The sequence below is a fragment of the Lipotes vexillifer genome, unplaced genomic scaffold (genome assembly GCF_000442215.2).
Source record: "Lipotes vexillifer unplaced genomic scaffold, Lipotes_vexillifer_v1.1 scaffold356, whole genome shotgun sequence".
Classification (NCBI taxonomy): Eukaryota; Metazoa; Chordata; class Mammalia; order Artiodactyla; family Lipotidae; genus Lipotes; species Lipotes vexillifer.
Genome location: NW_006797342.1, coordinates 1,725,220 through 1,750,635, shown reverse-complemented (window position 1 = coordinate 1,750,635; position 25,416 = coordinate 1,725,220). Strand labels below are relative to the sequence as shown.

At 38.2% G+C, this 25,416-nt stretch overlaps 1 pseudogene; it reads left to right on the top strand.

The window, feature by feature from the left end:
• The first annotated feature begins 284 nt into the window (after positions 1–284).
• LOC103070524 (tigger transposable element-derived protein 1-like) lies at positions 285–3,121 on the top strand (annotated as a pseudogene).
• Positions 3,122–25,416: the final 22,295 nt, after the last annotated feature.

Here is a 25,416-nt window from a genome sequence, read left to right as displayed (position 1 = left end):
TGTTATGCTAACAGACATTTTGAATATGTTCTCTGTAGATGTCATATCAATAGGAGCTGTGGGGCATAAGGGAAGGATCCCACTCTCAGAGAATGTTAGTCATTTTTTAATTAATACAAATGTCTTGAGCTTCTATGGTATTTTGCTAAGAGTCCTAGCAAAACCCAGATGTGAATCACAGCATAAATTTCGGCATGTTTCTAATCTCTTCAAGCCTTAGTTTTCCCATTAATCAAGCAGGAATAGAAGCAACACTGATGTAATGCAGTTGTCATGAAGACTGTATGACAGAGTTGTATGCAAAGCCTGTCGAAAAGCACCTGGCTGATCAGAAGTCTTCACTCGATATCTCAGAAGGTAGTGAAGAAGAATGTGATGATGCCAATGATGAGCAGGAGGAGTCTGGAATGGTAACAACCTATAGACTCTCTGCCATGTTCAGTGTTCCTTTTAGTGAGGTTTGAATAGTCCAGTGATGATAATGATTGTTCCGTGAGATAAAAGGAAGAAGAGGCTACTGTGGAACCAATTTCAAAACAGTGGCTAAAGCATATGTGGTCAGGAAAGTTTTCCTGGAGGAAGTGACACTGGAGCTAAATTTTCAAGGCTGAGTATAAATTAAGTTAGGTAAATTTATGTCAAGAGAAGATGTTTGGGCTAAAGTTGCGTGTCCTCCCAAAACCATATGCTGAAGCCTTAACCCTCAATGTGATGGTATTTAGAGGTGGAGCCTTTGGGAGGGCTTTGATGGGACCCTCATGATGGGATTAGTGCCCTTATAAGTAGAGGTGCAAAAGAGCTTGCTTCCTCTCTCTCTCCCTGCCATGTGAGGGCACAGACAGAAGGTGGCTATCATTAAACCAGGAAAACAGCCTCCCCAGACACTGGATTTGTGGTATTCTGGTCTTGGACTTCCCGCCTCCAGAATTCTGAGAAATAAACTTCTGCTGTTTCAGCCACTCAGTGTGTGATACCTCAATTAATCACACTTCTCTTTATAATTTTTTGAAGATTTTTTACAAATTGAAGGATTGTGGTAACACTGAGCTAAATCTATTTCTGCCATTTTTCCAAAAACCGTTTGCTCACTTCATGTCTTTGTGTCATATTTTGGTAATTTTCCCAATATTTCACACTTTTTCATTACTATTGTTTTATTTGTTATGGTGATCTGTGATCAGCTATCTTTGAAGTTACTGTTGTAATTGTTTTGGGACACCCCAAACCTTGCCCGTATAAGATGGTGAATTAATTGATAAATCTGTGTGTTCTGACTGCTCCATCACTAGCCATTTCCCTGTCTCTCTCTCCTCAAGCCTCCTTGCTCTCTGAGACACAAAAACATTGAAATTAGGCCAGTTAATAACCCAAAGTGTTCAAGTGAAAGAAAAAGTCCAACATCTCACACTTTAAATCAAAAGCTAGAAATGGTTAAGCGTAGTGAGGAAGGCATGTCAAAAGCTGACGGGTCAAAAGCTGGCCTCTTGTACCAAATAGCTGATTTGTGAGTGCAAAGGAAAAGTCCTGGAAGGACATGAAAAGTGCCATTTCATTGAACATCAGAGGGTAAGAAAGCAAAACAAACTTATTGCTGAGATGGAGAAAGTTTGAGTGGTCTGGATGGAAGATCAAACCAGCCACAACATTCACTTAAGCGAATGTCTAATCCAGAGCAAGGCCTCTCTTCAATTCTGTGAAGGCTGAGAGAGGCGAGGAAGCTGCAGAAGGAAATGTTTGAAGTTAGCAGAGGTTGGTTCACAAGGTTTAAGGAAAGAAGCCATCTTTATAATATAAATGTGCAAGGTGAAGCAGTAAGTGCTGATATAGAAGCTGCAGCATGTTATCCAGAAGATCCTGCTAAAATAATCAATTAAGGTGCCTACGCTAAATGACATATTTTCCATGTAGACAAAACGGCCTTCTATTGGAAGAAGATGCCATCTAGAACTTTCATAATTAGAGAGGAGGAGTCAATGCCTGGCTTCAAAGCTTCAAAGGACAGGCTGACTCTCTTTTTGGGGGTTAATGCAGCTGCTGAATTTAAGTTGAAGCCAATGTTCTTTTACCATTATGAAAATGTTAGTGTCCATAAGAATTATGCTCAATCTACTCTTCTTGTGCTCTCTAAATGGAACAACAAAGCCTGGATGATAGGACACCTGTTTACAAGATGGTTTACTGAGTATTTTAAGCCCACTGTTGAAACCTACTGCTCAGCAAAAAAGAAGTTCCTTTCAGAATATTACCGCTCTTTGACAATGCACGTGGTCACCCAAGAGCTCTGATGGAGAAGTATAATGATAGTAATGCTGTTTTCATGCCTGCTAATACAACATGCATTCTGCAGCTCATGGATCAAGGAGTAATTTCAACTTTCAAATCTTTTTATTTAAGGAATACATTTCATAAGGCTATAGCTGACATAGACAGTGATTCCTCTGATGGATTTGAGCAAAGTAAACTGAAAACCTTCTGGAAAGTATTCACCATTCTAGATGCCATTAAGGACATTCATGATTTATGGGAAGAGGTCAACATACCAACATTCACAGGAATTTGGAAGAAGTTGATTCCAACCCTCATGGATGAATATGAGATGCTCAGGACTTCAGTGGAGGAAGTAACTGCAGGTGTGCTGGAAGTAGCAAGAGAACTAGAATTAGAAGTGGAGCCTGAAGATGTGACTGAATTGCTGCAATCTTAGGATAAAACTTGAAAGGATGAGTTGTTCTTATGGATGAGAAAGTATGTCTTTGGGATGAATCTACTCCTGGCGAAGACACTAAGAATATTGTTGAAATGACAACAAAGAATTGAGGATGTTATAAAAACTTGGCTGACAAAGCATTGGCAAGGTTTGAGCAGATCGACTCCAATTTTGAAAGAAATTCTGCTGTGGGTAAAATTCTATCAAACAGCAGTACACGCTAATGAGATATCATTCATGAAAGGAAATCAATTAGTGGGGCACACTTCATTGTTGTCTTATTTGAAGAAATTGCCACAATGACATCAATCTTCAACAACCACCACCCTGATCCTTCAGCAGCCATGGACATGGAGGTAAGACACTCTACTAGCAAAGAGATTATGATTTTCTGAAGGCTCAAATGATAGTTAGCATTTTTTAGCAAGAAAGTATTTTTAAATTAAGGTATGTACATTTTTTTTGATATGCTATTGACACTTAAACAAACTATGGTATAGTATAAACATAACTTTCATATGCACTGACTCAATAAATTGAGTCAACATTGTATGATTCACTTTACTGCAGTATTTCCTTTATGGTAGTGGTCTAGAACAAAACTTGCAATATCTCTGAGGTATGCTTAGATTCTGTTGTAGCAGCCTGAGCACACTGAGATAGAAGGTATGTCAGGACAATGGCTCAACTCACTCATGCATAAGACTTGAGGTGAAAAATTGAAAAAAACACTTTTTGAAAGTGACCTAAGAAGCAGCTAAGTGAAAATAAAGTTATACACTTACATAATAGAAACTATGGTTTAGATTTAGAGGATCACCCTCTGCTAAGCTAAACAGCTCAAGCTAGGTTGAAATATGAGATAGTCATGGAAGGACACATGTCAAAAATGAAAATTATAGAATGTTTTTATTCCTTTAACTTTTATTTATTCCCATAATCTCAGAAAATTTGTGTGAGGTGTACTGTTGCCACTGCACTATAATGTCACTGAGTTTGATGCATCTTTTTACTGTCTCCTATTTGTTTATTATCATGGAAATGTTAGAGATATAGTAGAAGGATACAATGAATATCACCACAAAACACACAACAAAACTGACCATATAGGCAAAAGTACTCTCATTGTTCTTAGCTCTGACTGTGAGGGCACAGCCTGTTTTGCAGGCAAGGTTACCACGTGGGTGTTGGTTATAGGGAGTGACGAGGTAAGGAATTATAGACCAACAAAGGAACTTCTCATAAAAGCAGCACACTTTGCTTTGGCAGAAAACAGCTAAAGTGAAAGACAAAGGGGATTGTTACAGTTGAGTGGTCCAGTCCTATAACAGAAACGTTGGCTTTTCAATTCATTTAGTAATCAAAGAGGTCAGTCACCTCTTTGTTTCCAAGATATGAAGGTCTCCTTTGGCTGACAAACTCCTACAAAATCATACTAAAATAAGAAACCTCTCCAGCCTGGAGAAAGGCTAAAAAAGTGAAGTGAGATGGACATTTTGATAAGTTATAATTTTACAGCAGATGGGGAAGCACATCACCTCCAGATAACTCTCAGCCATGTGCTGTTCTAGGAATTCTATTAAGAGCTGATGTGAAAATAGCTACATTTCCCAAAGTAAAAATTAAAGCAACTTCTTTGCAAAAAGAGCAAATGTTGAAATAAGGGGTTTACCCCTAAAGTGCCACACCACAAACAACCTTGGTGGATATTGTATAACAAGATTCTCAGGGATAGTAAACATTTGATTCAGTTGCATTTCCACAGTCATGGTGTCTGCATTCAGATGTCCAGTTTGAAGCTGCAATATTTAACATTGCACATCCGTTTTGCTTGCCTAAAAAAAGAAAATTACAAAAAACTACATGCGTGAGTGAATTTATTCAGTAAGCAGGTGTGTTGAGATTGATCCTATTTCACTTGTGAACCACCCGGTGTGTTTGAGGGATTTGGCTCACATTCCATACAAGGTGATTTTATATGCACAGGAATGCTCTTAAGCTCTGTAAGGCTCACCATGAGCAGATGAAGATGATTTATATGTTCCTTTGTGATAGTAAGAGGATGGGTCAGAGAACTTCAGAGCTCAACGAATCCTGCAAATTTAAGAGACAGTAGAAGCCTCCACATATGTAGACTAAACCACATGTGATGGGTAATTTTATGTGTCAGTTTCACTGGACCACTGCACCCAGATAGTTTTGGCCAAATACTTTTCTAGATGTTCCTGTGAAGGTTTTTTTTTAGACAAGATTAACATTTAAATATGTAGACTTTTAATAAAGCAAATTGCCCTTCCTAAGGTTAGTGGGGCTCATCTATTCAGTTGAAGCTCTTGACAGAACTAAGATTGACCTCCCCCAAAGAGAAGAGAAAATGGAATCCTCTCAGCAGACAGCCTTTGGAATCTTCAAACTGCGACATCAACTTTTCCCTGGATCTTTTTTTTTTTTTTCCACATCTTTATTGGAGTATAATTGCTTTACAATGGTGTGTTAGTTTCTGCTTTATAACAAAGTGAATCAGCTACACATATACATATATCCCCATATCTCCTCCCTCTTGCATATCCCTCCCACCCTCCCTATCCCACCCCTCCAGGTGGTCACAAAGCACGGAGCTGATCTCCCTGTGCTATGTGGCTGCTTCCCACTAGATGTTTATTTTAGCTCCCAGGATCACGTGAGCCAATCCCTTAAAGTAAATCTCTCTCTCCCTCCTTCTCACTCTCTCTCACTCTCCCTCTCCCTCTGTCTCTTTCTGTCTCTCTGTCTCTATAAGCATAGATAGAAAGACAGATAGATAGATAAGTAGATAGGTAGATATCCTACTGTATCCTATTGGTTCTGTTTCTCTGGAGAAGCCTGACTAATACATCACACATCCTATTTGGTTAAAGGAATGGAAAGAGAAGCATTTTTGACAAGTAAATTTAGACCAAACCCTCTCCTGTTGGATGCCATTGGCCAGAGCTACTTTTATATTTGTCTTTGACGCACAGGAGAAAATTTCATTGAACCTGGGTCCTGTTAGGGTCTCCTTCTTTTCAGTGTTCACAGTTCCATTTGCACAGACAACCTCCTTGTCCATGTCCCCTTCTCCACTGTTCTTGGAGAGGCTTGAACTTTAGAGAAAACAAACAAAGCAAGATGGACAGCTGCAGCTGGAAGTGCTCAGGCATCATTCTGGGAGCCATTTGAAGTAGGTGCTGAATGCTGGAAACAAACTGCCCTGGCCTGAAGTTACCAAGAATTTCTTTTTTTTTTTTTTTTTTTTTTTTCTTGCGTTATGCGGGCCTCTCACTGTTGTGGCCTCTCCCATTTGCGGAGCACAGGCTCCGGATGCGCAGGCTCAGTGGCCATGGCTCACGGGCCCGGCCGCTCCGCGGCATGTGGGATCCTCCCGAAACGGGGCACGACCCCGCGTCTCCTGCATCGGCAGGCGGACTCTCAAGCACTGCGCCACCAGGGAAGCCCAAGAATTTCTTTTTAAATCCAATATTTCTGAATTTACCTCAGAGCCTGGTGGATCGGCCCTGAGGATAATACAAAGAACATTGTTTTCAAAACCCTCAGCCTAGCTTCCTATAGTCACATCTACATCTACTGAAAAGGTTCCACACTTGAGTTAAGAGTTCCTGGGCCATAGCTAATTCCACAAATTCCAGCAAAATTCTGTAAGCCTGCATTTCTCCAACCTCTTAGTCTGGGAGACTGTCTTACTTATTTCAAGTGAATAAAAAGGGAAATCTGTATTTAAAAGTGCATTTTTTAAAAAAGTTAGAAAGCTCAGTCTTTACATTCCTTACTAACCTTTATTGAAGGGTATGTTAGTGATATGATTAGAATGATGGCTCTAGAGAGGGCTGGACAATGAGAGCAAAAAAGAACAGAAGGACAAGTATTTGAGCTAGACAACACCATCTCTGCCACTTCAGAAGGTTGACTGAGTTTACCCATATGGGCCCATCTAGTCAGCAGCCTTATTTGGCAGAGATAGCATGTGCTTGGGGTCCAATAGCCATGGGTTCAATTCCTTTACTGCCACCCACAGCCATATGATTAATTAAGACACAGTATTGAAATTGAGCCAGACCCTGTGGGGTTCCTGGGTATAGAAGCCTTTCTGTCCCCCTTTTCTTATTTGTAGGGAACAGATTCTAGCCTCCATGACCTTCCCTGAGTTCCAAAGGGCAGATTTGAACAGTTGCTAATGAGGGAAGGCAGGGGATGGGAGAGGATGCAGAGACAAGGGAGGAGACCATCTGAGAACAGATTAAAGGAGTGCAGGCCCTGCACACACCCTGATCCTTATCAGCAACTCTGCCCTTGAACCACTGCTATAAAACTCCTCACCAAATCCTCTCGGGTTGGGACACACAGTTTTTGAGGCATGAGCCCTCTCTTTCCCGCTTCACCTGGCAAAGCAATGAAGCTATTCTTTTTTACTTCACCCAAAACTCTGTCTCCGAGATTCGATTCGGCACCAGTGCACAGAGATTGAGCTTTTGGAATCAGTATCTAGAGCCTTGAGACATAGATTTTTCTTTTATAAAATGGGGATAATAATTCTTACATTAGAGGGTAGTGTGCTTATGAATTGAATTAGAAAATGTGTGCCTGTGACACTGAATGGTCAAGAAATATTAGAATCTTTCCACTATATTTCCTGGGGGTGTAGGTCTTTAATAATAGACAACTCGATCAACAGTCTAATTTCCTGTTTATCAGGGAAACTTTATTCACACAATGGTCTGGAGAAGGATGTAAGGTAGATTTATCACCATAGAGAAGTAGAAACAGAGATATTATACCTGATGAAAGTAAGCTGATTAGTTACAGAGGTACCAGGTCCCCATGATTCTTCCTCTATAAGTCTCCGTCTTTTACACCATAGGCACTAAAAGCTCTTAGTACATGCAAAGCACAAGGCAGGTATTCCATAAGATTGGTTATTAATAACTCATCCTTGCACAGAACTCTCCCATTTAAAACGTGGGGTTCTGGTCCATGACCCTCAGAACAACCCCTGAAACAAGTGTGATTGCTGTGGTGTCTGTTACTTTTCTACCCAGTAGCCATGACCCCCCGATCTCATTACTTTCTTTTAGTTTCTGAAGCTGTGTGTTTCCTGGTAGGCTAAGGTAACCAGATCCCCAGGGGTAAATCTTGATTAGTTTAAACCGGTAATGACAAAACCATTCCTTTCCTGTTGTCACTTAAGAATTGAATATATGATGCAATTCTGGTGTCTTAGTATAGTCTATTCAGGTGGCTACAGCAAAATACCCAAGACTAGGTAACATAAAAAACAGAAAGTTATTTATCACAATTCTGGTTGTTGGAAGTCCAAGATCAGGTGACAGCATGGTTGGGTTAGGGCCATCTTCTGGGTCTCAGACTTGGTGAGTCCTTACATGGCTGAAGGTATGAGAGCGCTGTATGGGGTCTCTTTTATAAGAGCACTAATCCCATAAAGAAAGGTTCTACCCTCATGACCTAATCACCTCCCCAAAGCCCCGTCTTTGGCACTTTCACACTGGAGGTTAGGTTTCAACATATAAATGGGGGGCTGCACAAATATTCAGACCAAAGTATCTGGTCAATAGCAAATTAGATGAAATTGCTGGCAATGAAAGAGGAGATGCTGATTCCTAGAACGTTTTGCTGCCCCTGCAGAAAACACACAAGGGACATCCTCTCTTCTTGTCTTCAGGTATTGCTGGGTGAGAATTAGTTTCCAGGAGGTGCTGCAGCCACCTTGTCGTGGTGAGAGAAAAACTTGAGGATAAAAGGCAAAACATGGAGGATGACAGAGAAAAATAAGACAGAACTCTGAAAATGCTACTGAGCCACTGAATTCACCAACCCTAGAATCAAGCTATACTGGGGAGCCTAGCTATGTAAGGTCACATTTCCTATAACAAAATTCCCATCTTTTTAAGTCACTTCTAGTTTCTGGTTTGGTCAAGAAAACTTTCTATCACATACACCATTCAGCATTCATTCTGGAAACATGAATTAAACACCAGATGTGTGTCAGATGTGGAGCTAGATGCCAGGAAGTATGAAAATAGCATGTAATCCATATCCTAAAAGAATGCCTTGGGGTTTTACATGTGTTTTACTGCGTGACTGCTGTGTGCCAGGAGCAGTGCCCTAAACTTCTGACCGGCCTCCATATCTGTAACCATTACCACCCACAATTAGCCCCTCACACTGTTGGTTGAATCATCTTTTCAACAATTTAGGTTCCATCATGTCCACCTGATGTAAAAATTTGCTCCCTAAATTTATCCAGCATCAGAATCACATGGAGGACTTGTTAAAACACACATTAGTGACCCCACCTCCCAAATCCCTGATTCAGCAGGTCTGAGGGGGAGCCTGAGAATTTTCATTTCTAATAAATTCCCAGGTCATCCTGATGCTGCTGGTCTAGGGACAACATTTCAATGACTACTAATCAATAGGATCAAGTCCATATCATTTAGCAAAACATACTTGTCCCTGACCCATGGGTCAAGCTTCTGTGTGTTTTCATATATTTATCACTCTGGCTAGAATAGGTTTTTCCACCTTACACAAAAACTGACTTTCCCTAGCCTTTTATAAAGTCCCAGATAAAGCGTATTTTATTTAGTGTAGATTTCTCATTCTCTTTAATCATATATACATATTTGTGGTTAATTAATAGACCCTTCTATATGTTCTCTTGTTAATTTTTTTACAGTTTCCATATGGCATTGCTATGATATTTTGCTGTTTGGCTTCATCGCTTGTGAGTAAGCTGGATAAGAAACCCAGCTTATTCATTGCATTAAAATCAGGCATTTATTTAGGATACGAATCATGCAATCTATTTTTGAACCTCCATATCTAGATGCAATATATGACACATAGTCTGGCTTAATGTTTGTGAAATGTATGGTAAATTGTGTGACAGACAAGAGTGCCTTCATCAAATTCTGTTTGAAGATATAAGTGAAATGTTGAAATATAGTTTAGAGATATATTTTTAATAATAATAGACCACAAAATTGTTGACTCTAGGGTAAATCTAATAACTGATCAAGAAACGAAAGGAATTAGTCTCTCCAAGCAGTATCAAAAACATTGAATTTAACATAAAAGTCTTTCTTTTACTTAACTCACAATATCTTTTTTAGCAGAGATTTTCATTGTAAAAGTCACCCCAAAGAATTTCAAATAAGCTGTTTTACTTTATTCTCCCAGAACTGTTCAATAAGAATGTGGAATTTGTTAAAACAAGATAACATTTTTATTCACAGTTCTTTTCTTTTTTTCCCAAGGAATTAACAGTCTCCAAAAGTCAATGAGTCGCATGAATTTTATTAACACAAGTTGTGATAGATTGACAAATAAATGCACATATTTGTCTATTTCATTAAAATTCAATCTATTCAGATTTGTTATAATTTAATTACAGTTGATCCTTGGACAACAAGGGATTGAATTGGGTAAATTCACTTCCTCAAGGATGTTTTTCAATAAGTACGTAATACAGTACTACATGATCCAGGATTTGTTGAATTCGCAGATGCAGAACCACAGATACGAAAGGCCAACTGTGAAGAAAGACAAGCTCACACTGGGAGAATATATTTGCAAATCACCTATCTGACAAAGTTCTTGTATTCATAGTACATTAAAATATCTTTAAAGTTGACAATAAGAAAAGAAATAAACCAACAGTAAAATGGGGGAAACAGTACTAACTTCATCAAAGAGGATGTTTAACATTATTAACCATTAGGGAAATAGGCATTAAAATATAATCAAATGCTACTATCCACCTATTAAAATGGCTAAAATTTAAAAAAAAGAAAAGAAAAGAAAAAACAAAACCTGACAATACCAACTACTGGTGGAGATTTCAAGCAACTTTTAACTCCCATAACTGCTGATGGGAATTTAAAGGTATTCTGGACTAATTTTTCAATTTTGTAAAATGTTAAACTTTCACCGTATGACAAAGCAATTCCTCTCCCAGGAGAAATGAATACTTATGTTCACTCAGAAATACCTATACATAAATTATGAAGAAAGCCATATGATTTCATATATAGGATATTCTGTAAATAGCAAAATTATAGAAATGGATAACATGCCATTGGTTGCCAACGCTTATGACTGGGGAAAGCTTAACTAAAAAGGGTCAGCATGAGGAGGTTTTTGGAGTGTTTGAACTATTGTACATTCTGTTTGTGGTTATGGTTCCAGGATTCTGTGTAAGTTGTAATACTCATAGAATTGCACTAAAACAAACAAATCATATATGAAATTATTCATGAATATATACACATATATGCATTTTGTGTAGTTAGTAAATAATACTTCAATACAATTGTTCAATAAACCTCTTTGAGGCTATAGGAGAGCAACTAGAAATACAAATGCCAGGACCAGGGTTCCTGCAAAAGAGGAACCAAAGAATGTTACATCAGACAAAGAAAAAATGGTAAAAACCAAGGAAAAAGAGACAATCTTAAATGCAGCCCTGGGGGGGGGGGCGGGAAACAAATACAAATCTTTGAATTAACAAAAATAAGATGGACAGATGAATTTTTACAGGAAGGATGAAAGACCAAAGAAAATAAAAGGTTTAAAGTGATGGAAAAAATGTAACTATCAATCTAAAATTCTCTACCCAGCAAAAATCACTCTTAAAAATTCAGATGAGTAAGTCAGAAAGAGAAGGACAAATACCGTCTGCTAACACATATATATGGAATTTAAGAAAAAAAAAAAATGTCATGAAGAACCTAGGGGTAAAACAGGAATAAAGACACAGACCTACTGGAGAACAGACTTGAGGATATGGGGAGGGGGAAGGGTGAGGTGTGATAGGGCGAGAGAGAGACATGGACATATATATACTAACAAACGTAAGGTAGATAGCCAGTGGGAAGCAGTCGCATGGCACAGGGAAACCGGCTTGGTTCTTTGTGGCTGCCTGGAGGGGTGGGATAGGGAGGGGGGGAGGGAGGGAGACAAAGAGGGAAGAGATATGGGAACATATGTATATGTATAACTGATTCACTCTGTTATAAAGCAGAAACTAACACACCATTGTAAAGCAATTATACCCCAATAAAGATGTTAAAAAAATAAAAAAATTTAAAAAAATGTGTTACATAGCAGAAACACCTCAATAATTTATGGAGAGAAAATAAATATACATTTTTCAATTAAAAAAAAAAATCAGATGAGGGAGTTCCCTGGTAGTCTAGTGGTTAGGATTCCAGGCTTTCACTGCTGTGGTCCAGGTTCAGTCCCTGGTTGGGGAAGTGAGATCTCGCAAGCCACGCAGCATGGCCAAAATAAACAAAACAAAACAAAAAAATCAAGATGAAACAGAAACATTTTGGATAAACACAAACTGAAAATATATATATATCACAACCAGAATCTTCTCAATAAATACTAGAGAGAAGTCTTCAGACAGGAGGACAGTGTCTTGAAGAGAATACTTAAGAAGTAAAAAGCAATAGAATGGGAAAGTAATTAGGTAACTAGTGATATCTTTAGGAGTTTAAAATATGTAGAACTAAAATACATGGCAAGATTAACATGAAAATGTAATGGGATTAGGGAATTCTAATGTCCTAGTAAATATTATTAGAATGGGGCTTCCCTGGTGGCTCAGTGGTTGAGAGTCTGCCTGCCAATGCAGGGGACGCGGGTTTGTGCCCTGGTCTGGGAAGATCCCACATGCCGCAGAGTGGCTGGGCCCGTGAGCCATGGCCGCTGAGCCTGTGTGTCCAGAGCCTGTGCGGGAGAGGCCACAGCAATGAGAGGCCCATGTACCACGAAAAAAAAAAAAAAAGAAAAAAAATATTATTAGAATGAAGGAGAAAAACTAATTTGCATTACATTGTAGTAAGGTAATAATGCATACTTCCATCAGTTAAGTAACACTTAGATGAACAGGAATGATCGACCTGGGGTCTGTTCCTGCTAGTGAAATCACTGGAACATACAACGTTTGAAATCATGTTCTCAATAGCGTGTATTATTTTTTTATATATACTAATATAGTCAAGTATAGAAAGTGTTTGCTTTGCATGAGATAAATATAACTTCTGAAGTCATGAAGAACAATTTTAAGAGTTGATGGGTGGAAGAGAGGTGGCCAAGATGGCAGAGAAGGGAGACCCTGAACTCACCCGCTCCCATGGACACACCAAAATTACAGCTACTCACAGAGAAATTATCTGTGAGAACGACCTGAATACTAGCAGAAAAGAATTTCCACAACTGAAAACATAAAGAAAGAACCACAATGAGAAGGGTAGGAGGGGCAGAGATGTGGTATAGTCAGTCAGGACCAACATGCAGGGTCAGTGACCTACAATCAGGAAAAATGTCACCATCATAGAGGTCCTCCCCAAGGACTGAGGGGTCTGAGCAGCAGGTCAGCCTCCCTAGCCTGGGGGTACTGTACCTAGAAGACAAACCCTCAAATCTTCTCTCTTTGAAAACCAGTGGGGTTTATGTTCAGGAAAGCTGAAAAGATATAGGAAACAGAGACTCCTAGTGTAAAGGGTGTGCAAAAAATCTTACATGCTCTGAGTCCCAGCACAGAAGCAATAGTCTGGAAGGAACCTGGGTCAGACCCACTTGCTGATCTTGGAGAACCTCCTGCAGAGACAGGAGGCAACTGTGACTCCCGTAAGGATGGAGACACCAGAGGCAGCCATGTCTGGGAGCTTGTCCTACTGCAATCGCATGGGTGTGGGCAAGTGCCATTTTAGCGCCTTCTCTCTTTTTTCTTGTAAAATCCTGGCTGCAATTTAATCATACAAACTAGTGAAGTAAGTTCATATGTCTAATTAAAATAACTTGTTAATTTAATGCCAGATCACCTTTTAGTTCTCATTGCTACAACTGTCTAAGATCCTGATAGCTCTATCAGTATGCTTAGTAAATGTTACCCCTGCGTGGCTGTGCCACTCAGCTGTCACTGTCACACACTGCTTTTTCCTGAGTCATCCTCCTGTGTCTGTGTGCAGCATCTTCATGAGTTGATGACACCTGTTTGAAGCACAAGCCATGCTTCTTACATTTTCAAATACCCTGTTATGCCTGGCTCAGTGTTTTATGAATAAAATATTCTGTATTAATATTTGCTGAAAGATTCTAAAATGATAACTTATCGGGTTTTAAAAGCCATGATATCATTTGGAATTTTATTAGAAAAATTAAGTGGGTTCATTTCAGGAATGGAGTTGGATAAAACGTGCTCTCTTGGGTTCTGTCCAGTTCCACGAATTTTCACTTTTAATGTCCGAGGGTCAAAACTTTTGACAAGTTTCTGAGCCTATGCTTTTCTATTCTCTGGTTTCTTCATTTAACATTTGTTCAGATTAATGCTCAAATGGCTTTTGAAATATGCTACTTATACATATGCCATGACATTCCACAATTCCTGCCTTACCCTTTGTGTGGGGGAAGGGAAGATGTGTATAGTAAGGATCTAGCCTAAAGCACATTTTAACCCATGGTAGGAAGAGAGAATTGGCAATTAACATACATTCTAATTCTTTCACTAACTTTTCTAAATTTAGTGAAGGAAGAATTAAAGCAAATTTCAGTGACATATGGAAGAGTGAGAGAATTCACGAACCCACAGTTTGTCAACACAGAGCGAACTCTTGAGTCTCCAAGATTTGTTTCTTTCCTTCTCCTAGCTGGTCTGTCTTTTCCCAGATGTATTCTTGGCAAACCCCTTAGAATCCATTCAGACGTACCTGGAATAGCACTGCTTCTCCAGATTCTACATAGATTCTCTACAGCTTGAACCCAGCAGAATTAATTTCTCTCTCACTTGTGCTTTTTGCCCCGTTGTGTATATTTCTAATATAGCATCCAACACATTGCAATATTTTCATGTACTAGCTCATTGTTATTTCCACAATCCAGTGAACTATCCCTAAAGACAGGAACCATGGCTCAGTGTAGTGTCCTTGGCACCCACACCATCCCTAGATCATCATGTGTGTCAGCAAATGCTTGTTGGATAGACATTTTACTCCTTTGAGGAAATTCTTATATGCTCACTTCTACTTCCTTCTCAGGCATTCTCTGACACTGTAAGGTGTTTTTAAGAAGAGAGAAGCTTGGCTTTTAAGTACTTTAACACAGTTTATGATATACTACTCCTTGGATATCCACAGTAATAGCTACGCTTGCTGATCCAGATGATTTAAGGGAGTAGAGAATAAGAGAGTACAGATCAAACCAAATTCACATCTGTTATTCATCCACAAGACAGTTTATCCAAACCTGATCAGCTCCCAAACTATTTTTGCCTACATTCAAAAAAGCCACGTACATGTATTTGAAAGTTTTTCCAGATAATCACTGGTGCATAGGATTCTGTCATTATTTTAAAATGTGGTACTGGTGGATGTAAATTTCATAAGTAAATTTATAACTTTCTTTTTAACGTGTCACTGAGAACAAGGTTGTTCACCTTGTCACCTTTGTAAAATGACAAAAGCAGAGAGTGTTACTTCTATAATTAAGCATTTAAAAATCAAGAGATCCTTAGGTGAAAGTCAATAATCCTGTTTTACAACATTAAAAAGGAAGTGAGGTGTATTAGAAACAATAATTGTAGGTTTGGAAATCAGGAATGTGGATCCTTGACCTAATTCTTCTCTAACTCTGAGATCATGGTCAACTCTTTTGACCTCTGTGGATTTCAGCTTTTCCATCTACATTACTGGCTTTCTGCTGTACACATATGGTACATATTTGGTGAGCATTCTTTCTTCACCAGGCAGGTTGGACCTGTGCCACAGTGGATACTGATATGAATCCACCAGAGACATTGCTCTCCAGACGCAACATGGCAGATGAAGCCTGCATGTAACTTACTACATAACTACTATGAAAGTTAGTAAGTGCTACAGACCAGTGCAGGTGACATGCTGGAGGGGTTTAGGGAAGCGAAGACTTTCTCCTTCTAGGGACAGAGGAAGAGGACAAGTTCTATAGGTGAGCTTTTTGAGAAATTAGAATGTTACACTAGATAATCTCAAAAGTTCATTCCAACTCACAGATCCAATTCTGCGGACTCCTGGAAAATCTCAAATCAAGATTGCCCAATGGGCAAGTCTAAGCTGAGATAGTTGGTCTTTGAATAATGACATCCATTTCTTCAATTTTCAACCCTTCCCACTTTTGGAAAGCACCTTTTCTATCAACAACAGGGACCATGCAATGCATGGACAACGCAAAAGCATTGTCACTTGTTTACAATTCTTGAACATAGGGATAAATAAGTACTGTCTTTGTTTTCTCAGGTGATAAAATGGAACAAGCCCAGTTGAAGAAACATACTGTATTTGTGGATACAACTGTGTCACTGAGTTCATGCAGATGGAATAGGCAATTTATTTGCAAAAGAATATGGGGAATGCCTTTATGTAATTTTATCTTTCAGGGAATCTTTACACTTAGGTCATTTTAGGAGAGTTCATTAACATACTTCCTCTGTTTCTTCTCATAAAACTGTAAGCTCTAATTTCACACATATCTAATGAAAATATCTACAGCATTAGCATACAGGAAAAAATCACTACAGGGAATCTGGTTTTAGATGTAAACTTGTAGATCATACTTAGTGGATTGTGGGCACTTAATGTAAGTTAAAAAGTGGGGATATTGGAAAAGGTAGGCCACAAGTTTTGCTGTGAACTAACAAGGTTGCAGGAATGTCAGAGGATCTAGCATAGGTGCAGGCAAGTACAGTTTCTGTCCACTGCCTAGAAATACTGCATGACAAGTAGCTATAAGATCTGGTTAAGTTACATACAGAAAATGAAAAAGATATTAAAGACTAACTGATGGTTAATAATACAACATAACAATGCCTTTGGTATTCAGTAATGATTCTTTAAATTATTTGTTAACTATTATACCTAATGAAGACTTTTGTAAGAACCCATAAATGAACACTAATTTGTTTGCTTGAAGGGGTTAAGTCAGCTTAAGATAGAGATTGAAAAGCACTATTTCACCCTGAGTGCTGTTCATTCTAGCAACAAAATTTTTTTAATGTGGTCCCCCATTAAAAAAAAAAGTGAATTTTCACTCTACTCGTGCCTCACCATCACCACCAACATCCTATTCTTTAAGGCCAGCCTCTTGAAGGAAATTTGATGTCTGGTGTTATGACCACTTCACATCCTGTCAACTCCTGATTCTGTTCCAGGCTGCTTTGCCCTGCACTTGAGTGTAACTGTGGAGAGGTTACCAATGCCCTTCTGCTCCTAACTCAATGACCTTTTGTAAGCCCTCCAACTCTTTAACCTCTGTGCTCTTTGTCCTCATTGACTCAGTTCCTCTTCAGGAAGTGCTCTCTTTCTTCCCTTTGTTTGACATAATGTCTCCTGGTTTCCTTCCTGAAGAGACTCACTCTCTTAACTCCTTCCTCCTTTCACAAATGTCTGTTGTGTACTTCGTGCTCTTCTATTTGTCTTAATTCCATTCTTATCCCTAACTCAGCAACCACATTATTTTTTCCCTGAACTACTGTAGAAACTTCCATGTAGATAAAAATGAAGAAGCCTAGAAAAACATCAAACTTGAGCAAAAAATTAAGGCATTAAGTGTGCCTTCCAAGTGTGATGAGGAAACCTAGCTGGTTTTCATCCTCTCTTCCAAACACATAATGGGTAACAGAGGAAATCTGATAATATCCATAGCTAAGGACAGCAGCTCACATTCAGGGCAAGGCTGATGCAGATCTGCAATCTATAAAGCAGGGAAAGGTGCTTTTGGAGCTTCCGACTCATTCTGTTTAAGAATGAAATGAAAACCATAGTCTCTAGAGTTTCTCTCTAATTCTAAAATAGTATCACATTTTCAAAAAAAAAAAAAGTAGAGGGGGAAATGTTGAAAGAAGCCAGAAGGAAATAATACCATTTTAAATGAAAAAATAACTGTTTTTGGTAAAAATAGTAACAATGTATTGGGTGGTTTTATAAGAGAAATAATTGTGTAAGAGAAATAGAAACATATGGCAATGGGCTTCCCTGGTGGTGCAGTGGTTGAGAGTCCGCCTGCCGATGCAGCGGACACGGGTTATTGCCTTGGTCTGGGGAGATCCCACATGCCGTGGAGTGGCTGGGCCCGTGAGCCATGGCCGCTGAGCCTGTGTGTCCGGAGCCTATGCTCTGCAACGGGAGAGGCCACAACAGTGAGAGGCCTATGTAATGCAAAAAAAAAAAAAAAGAAAAATATGACAGCAATATTACAAGGTATGGGAGGGAGTAATTAGGAATACTCTGTTATAAAATATAAAAACATGAAGCAGTATAGTGTTTTTTGAAGATGGATTCAAATTGTTATAAAGTTAAATTTCAAACTCTAGAACAACCACTAAAATGTTTTTAAAAGAAGTACAATTGCTATGCTAAGGAATGAAGATAAAATCGAATCATATAAAATACTCAGTTAAAACCAAAGAAGGCAGAAAATGAGAGTTGTGGAAGAAAAAAACAAAGAACAAATGGAAAACATGTGCAAACATGGTAGCTATTAACTCAGATATACTACTAATCACTTTAACTATGAATTGTCTAAGTACACTGATTAAAAGACAGATTTTTCAGAGTGGACAAAACAACAGGAACCAACTATGTGTTGTCCCTAAGAAATCTACTGTAAATGTAAAGACTCAAATAGGTTAAACTAAAGGGAAGGGAAAAAAAAAAATGCTAACTGACCCAAAGGAAGTTGAAATAGTTATATTAACCTTAGACAAAACAGACTTCAGAATAGGGACATTTATCATGGATAATCGATGGCATTATGTAGTGATAAAGGGACAAATTTCCAAGAGACATAATACTAAAAATGTAAGCACCTGACAACAGAGACAAAAAATGTAAAACAAAAAACATGGTAGAACATCAAGGACAAATAGAGAAAGCCACTATTGTAGTTGTAGACTTCAACATTTCTCTATATTAGTAATTTGTCTATGAATCATGCAGAAAATAAAGATATGGTTAGCCTGAACAACAAAACTGATCAACTCAATCTAATTGATATTTATGGAATACAACCTCCATTAATGCAGAATGCACAATCTTTTCAAGTTTACACAAAACATTCACAAAGATAAGCCAAAGTTTGGTCCATACAACATACCTTAATTTTTAAAAAGAGAAATCATACAAAATATGTTCTAAGATCCACATGAAATTAAATTAGAAATCAATGACAGAAAGATAGCTGAAATAGCCCCAAATATTTGTAGATTAAACAATATATCTCCAAAAAATACATGAGTGAAAGAAGTTTCAAAATAAATTTTAAAATATTTTAAAATAAAAAAAATTATAAAAATTTTTGAGGTGCAGCAAAACAGCGCATTGAGGGAAATTTATAGCATCTTGGAAAAAGAAAAAGAAAAAAAACAGATCCATAAAGTTTCACTAGTCAATTATAGTAGAAGTTATTTAAAGAAGTATTGATACTAATTCTCCATAAACTTTTCCTGAAACTAGAAATAGATGTAAGAATTTTTAGCTCATTACCATTACCTTAATAACAAACCAAGCTATATACATTACAGGAAAGGAAAACTACTGACCAAATAACTCAAGATCATAACTAATTGCATCTAAAAATATATAAGATAATTCTACATCACAACAAATTTGGACTTATTCCAGATATTCAAGGTTTACTCAATATTTGAAAATCAATCAATGTAATCTATTACATCAATGGGCTAAAGAAGAAACATCATAGGATCATATCAACTGATCTAAAGAAAAGCATTTGCCAAAACACAACATCCATTCATGATCTCATCAAACTAAAAATAAAGGGTAATATCTTAAACTTAACAAGGAACATCTATAAAAAAAACTGTAGTCAACATCATGTTTACTGGTGAGAAACTGGACTATCTCTTCCTAATTTGGGGAATAAGGCAAGAATGTTCTTTTTCACCACATAGATGCAACATCTCACCAGAAGTCCTGTCTAGTGCAGTAAGGCAAGAAAGAGAAAGTAAGGAAGTACAAAGAAAACCCAAGAAAACCCAAAATGGTGGGATATACAAATGGACATAGTAGCCCCAATGGTCAAAGCTAGAATGACTCGAGCAACCATGTAAATAGTTTGTATTATAATCCAGAGTATAAAATAAATATCCATGAATTAATACTAACATAAATAAATCATTAAATAAGTAAAAAACAATGAGAAAGAAGGGACAAATCTCCTGTGTAGAAGAACCACAGCTAGTTTATATAGCTACTTCACCATCAAGGAGTTGGAACCCCTATTCCTTACATGTGGACTGTGCATAGTGACTTCATTCCTAAGAGTGCAGTATGGAAAGGGGGGAAAACTGAGTAACTCTACAGTGGAGGAAGCTGATAAACCTCACTCAGCCATGTCATCGATATTAACAGTGATAACCGTGTTGATAGAGTGTACCTTTGATATTCCATGATTAAAGAAAAAGGTACTTTATCTATGTGGTCTTCCTCCCCAAACCCCATTATTCGAGTCTAACCATGAGAAAAAACATCAGCCAAATTCCAAGAAGGACATTCTACAGAATATCGGACAAGTGTTCCCCAAAGGTATCAAGATCATCCAAAACAAGGGAGGTCTGAGAAACTGAACAACCAAGGAGAGCCTAAGTAGACATGACAACTAAATGTAATGTGGTGTCCTGGATGAGCTCCTGGGACAGAAGAAGTACAATGGTGAAAGCACAAGAAGTCTGGTAAAATATGGACTCCAGTTAATAATAATGTATCGATATTGGGTCATTCCTTATGTCAAATGTAACATACAGATGCAGGATGTTAACACCAGGGGATATTAACTGGTGCTGGGTTTGCGGGACCCCTATATGCTTATTGCAAATTTTCTATAAATCTAATGTTGTGGCCCTTCAGAGCACTGGGGAAAAAGTGGTCATTAATAAATGATGTTGTATCAATTTTATTTCCTTACATTTAACAACGACAGCAAAAATCATCTTGGCCTTTACTTCACACTGTACACAAAAATATATTCCAGTGGGATGGAAAATCTAAACATAAAAATTAAAACAGTATAGTTTTGTTCTTTTTTCTTTTTTTGCAGTACGCAGGCCTCTCACTGTTGTGGCCTATCCCATTGAGGAGCACAGGCTCTGGACGCATAGGCTCAGCGGCCACGGCTCACGGGCCTAGCCGCTCCGCGGCATGTGGGATCTTCCTGGACTGGGGCACAAACCAGTGTCCCCTGCATCGGCAGGCGGACTCTCAACCACTGTGCCACCAGGGAAGCCCCTCACAGTATAGTTTTTTTTAAAGGATATTATAAAAGACTATCTTCTTGACTATAGGATGGGCAAAGATTTTCTTACACAGAATGCAAAAGCACTAATCATTAAAAAGTTTTGATTTTGACTACATTAAGAAATTTTGTTTATCAAACTTCACCATAAAGAGTGTGAAAGAACACATCACAGAGTGGGAGAAGATATTTGCACTCCACATAATGGACAAATGACTTACATCTAGAATATGTAAACAGCTCCTACAATCAATAAGAAAAATTCAGACAATCCAATAGAAAAATGGGCAAAAGGCTACAACAGGCATTTCATAAAATAGAACATCAAAATTGAAAATAAGGAGATAAAAAGTATTCAACCTCTTTAGTCAACAGGGAAATGCACATTGAAACCACCATGAGATACAACAAACACACAACAAAATAGCTAATATTAGTGACAATAATTGTCAGAGACTGACAATACCAAGTGTTGGCAAAGAATGTGGACCAACTAGCAGTTTCACACCTTGTTTTTGGGAGTGTAAATTGGTGCAAAGTCTTTGGAACTCTGAAAATATTTAGTACAACTGAACATACACATATGCAATGATCCAGCATTTTTACCTCTGGGTTACCTACCCAACAGAATTGGCATTTTGTGTGTGTGTACAGAGCATTGCTCATAAGAGCCCCAGTTGGAGACAACTTAAATGCCCAGAGCAATAGAAGAAATGAATTGTCCTATATCTGTAAGCTTTAGGGATGACATACAGCTACATATGACATGATTTAATCTCACAAACTATATTGAAAAATAAAAGCCAGACACACAAAAACATACATACTGTAAATTTCATTTACATAAACTTTAAAAACAGGCAAAACTAATTTACAGTGTTAGAAGTCAGAATGGTGGCTGCCTTTGGGGAGGACTGATCAGCAGTGATGGGAGGGGGCTCATGGGGATTCTGGGGTGCTGGTAACACTCTAGTTCCTTATCTGGTGATGATAGCGATCATATCGGAGGTGATCCTGAAGTTTTATTGAGCAAGACATTTCTGATGTGTCAGTTTTCTTCATTTATTAAACTCCAGTTAAAATTTCATTTAAAATAACATAAAGAAAAAACCTTCCAATGTTTCTCATCATACATCAAATTAATATTCACACTCAAGACGACAGCTTCACAAGCCCTGATTCCTCTGCTCACCATTTGCCTGCCTTATGTTTGCCAATTCATTTCTGAACATCCTAACTAAGAAGCCTCCTTTCCCCTTCCATCCCCATCCCTTGACTCTCAAAACTCTCATCCTGATTCACTTGTCAGTACAGTACTTAGCACTGGATGAAAATACATTGCATCCTCATTTATTCATGGTCCCTCTTCTTCTGCCTGATGCAGGTTACAGGAGAACAGTGGCTACACCCATCCTTTCCTTGAAATTCATTGAAAGGACTAAATGGATGAAAATGATAGGAGCACAGAGGAGAGAAAATCCATTCCAACCAGAGCTGATGGAGAGAAACTCCCACGTGGAGAGACAAGTGAGCCAGGCCTTCAGGGATAAGTGAGATTTCATCGGTTGGGAAGTCAAAGAAGGAGCATACCAGGTGAGAGTTCCACGTGGACAGGATGGTGCCTGTGTGTGGGACTGGTGTCTGCATAGCCACGTGCTAAGGAGGGGTGAGCATGGGGGTCTGAGCCGGCACATCCTTGCTCAGAGAGGAAACATTAACAGACATCCTCAAAGAACACAGTAATGACAGAGTCATTACACATCTTATAGGGAATTTGTCAAAATGGGATTCCAAAATTCGGACTTTAAAATGCTCAGGAAGGAAAATCTAAAGTCTCTACAGGAAACCCAAGAACACTTGAACGAGACTGTGAAAATCCTCCTCATTTCACCCATTTATGATAAAGTGGGCAAGAGGCCTCACCACCACGACAGGCTCCTCTCCAGCCCGAGGGACCCAGGGAGCTTATTTCATTTTCTGTACCTGTAAGCACGCTGCCACTTCTGTAGCGTCTTGATGTTTATGAGAAGATAGTTGTAAGGCATTTATAAATAAGCCTGACTCTAAAAAGCTACGTAGTTTAGAAAGTAGTCTTATTTTTTCTTATATTAGAAAGGAATGCTGGTGCTATTTAATGGTTGGGTGCCCTAGCAAAGCGAAGTCGTAAAAATATTACCAATTATCCTCACTTCAGGGGATATGAAGAAGTCTGAAGACTTTTAAAGTCCATGACTCCAGTATGCCAAGTGTGGGTAACACATTAAAAGCTATTTTTAAGTGAATGACAAAAGGTAAATCAATATATCTGAAGTCTTATAATCCTAGGTAAATGGCAATTATGACTATAAGCAATCAGAAATTTGAAACAAGTCTTTTTACTTTCAGCACATAAAAATTCTGTATGAATTACTTATTTTGATAATATAATCCTAATTTCTCTTTTATTAATAAAAAGTAATTCATAATTCTGATAAAGTAACACCATATAATCATGATTTCTTCTGAAGGCTGTTAAGAAAAATACAGATATGGTTTTACTGGTTTTATTCCACAGCTCTGTGTGTATTACCTTAAATATTGCAGGAAGCTGGCCATTTAAGCATAACTCTACATTTTTTTCTCTTTATCATTTCTTTGCCAGACTGTATTACAGCATACTATTTAGTTACTGTCACAAAACTTCCTGAAAAAACAAACAAACAAACAAAATACTCTTACCATGCAAGCTACAGAAGGACAGGTCATGGAATGTGTTACTTTTGGTGGCTTCTCAGGCTCCAGTTTGATCATCAGAATTCATAAATAGAAGCCAGAAGTTAGGTAGTCATGAAAAATTAAGTAGAGACCTCTGCTAACTTCTGTTTGCTGTATTCTTAGTCAGATAATTGTAAAATAAAATGATAGTTTTTCCCTCAAGTTGAGTAAAGGTTATAAACTTAACCAAGGAATAAGGAACTGGTCTTCTAAGGTTTTATACAAAGGAAGAAATGATCCATAAGCATCATTTATTTACTTAATCTGATACATCTGCACTCTGCAAACATCAATGGGTATGAAATATAAATGTATATATGCACACATACACATATGCACGACTGCACGTCACTTAGAACAATGAAGTGTCCACTCATAAGCCCAAGTGTTGTAATTAATCTCCTTTAGGGCATGCCTAGGAATGGTTATGTGAGCAGGAAAGTAGGAGTGGGACTGAGGCTGAATCCAGAGCATAGAGGAGAGCTGAGCTGTTAAAGGGAAGCCCTGTGCCGGCTCCACCCAAGACAGAGGGTGTGTTTGCCCAGAGCATCGTCCACAGATTGGACAAATGCTAGTCTCAGAGTCTTACACAGGAAATGCCCCTGGAGGACCTGTGGAGCTGACTTGTGGGAAAAGATTGTCTGGAAGAAATTCAAGGAGAGAAGACCATGAAGCCGGAAGAGAGGCAGGAAAAAAATAGACAAAAAATTCTAAAATTAGAAAATGTTCCCACTTTTTATTTGAAGAAAACATGGCTTACCATGTACCAGGCCAGTGCTAAGTGCTGCATATAGAGAAATGGTAGAAAAATAAAACAAGGACCTGTGGCATTTAGGACACAGCAAATGTAAGACTTTGTTCGGGGAGACGTCTACCAGGTCACTTGCTAAAGCTATGTAAAACAAGAAACCGGTTTCTTCATTTATAGTACAACATAGCTCACAGACATGGTCACTGTTTTAGCAGTAACTTTGCTCACCAGCTACTGGATTTCCTAGGATACATCTCATTTTTTTAAAAAATGTATTTTTGTAAAAATTAACTCATCAATTTCAGTCACCAAAGGAACTTTTACTGACAAAGGGAAGCATGCCTTTAAGCTAGGTGATTTATATGCACACTCTAAACTGATTTTTGAAACAGTCCTTTTCTAGACTCGGAGCCAGTTACCTTGCCTCCCAGAGTATTAGTTAGTGGGAGAGATAGGTGAACTGAGAAGACCCAAATATGCAGCATTGTGCCACCTTACAGAATGACGACCAATATTTAGTGACATGGGAAAGGACTTAAGAAAAAAATCTGAATATAAGATTATAGAAAATAATAAAACATAAGCTAAATTATATAACAACTTATAAATTGTAAAAATCCTAGAAGAAACTACTCAAAATACTAACAGTAACTTGTTAGGTTTAATATGTTGAGAGTATAGGTTTTGTTTTATTTTCCAAAATTTATGCACAAGAGGATATGACTTGTATTATAAAACTATACATATGCGATGTGCATGCATAGACACACATAAACACATTCACATGCAAAGACTACTTGTCACTGTTGTTTGGGTTTTAACCTTTTATTAGATGTTATTTCACATTTACTGAAGTTTCAAG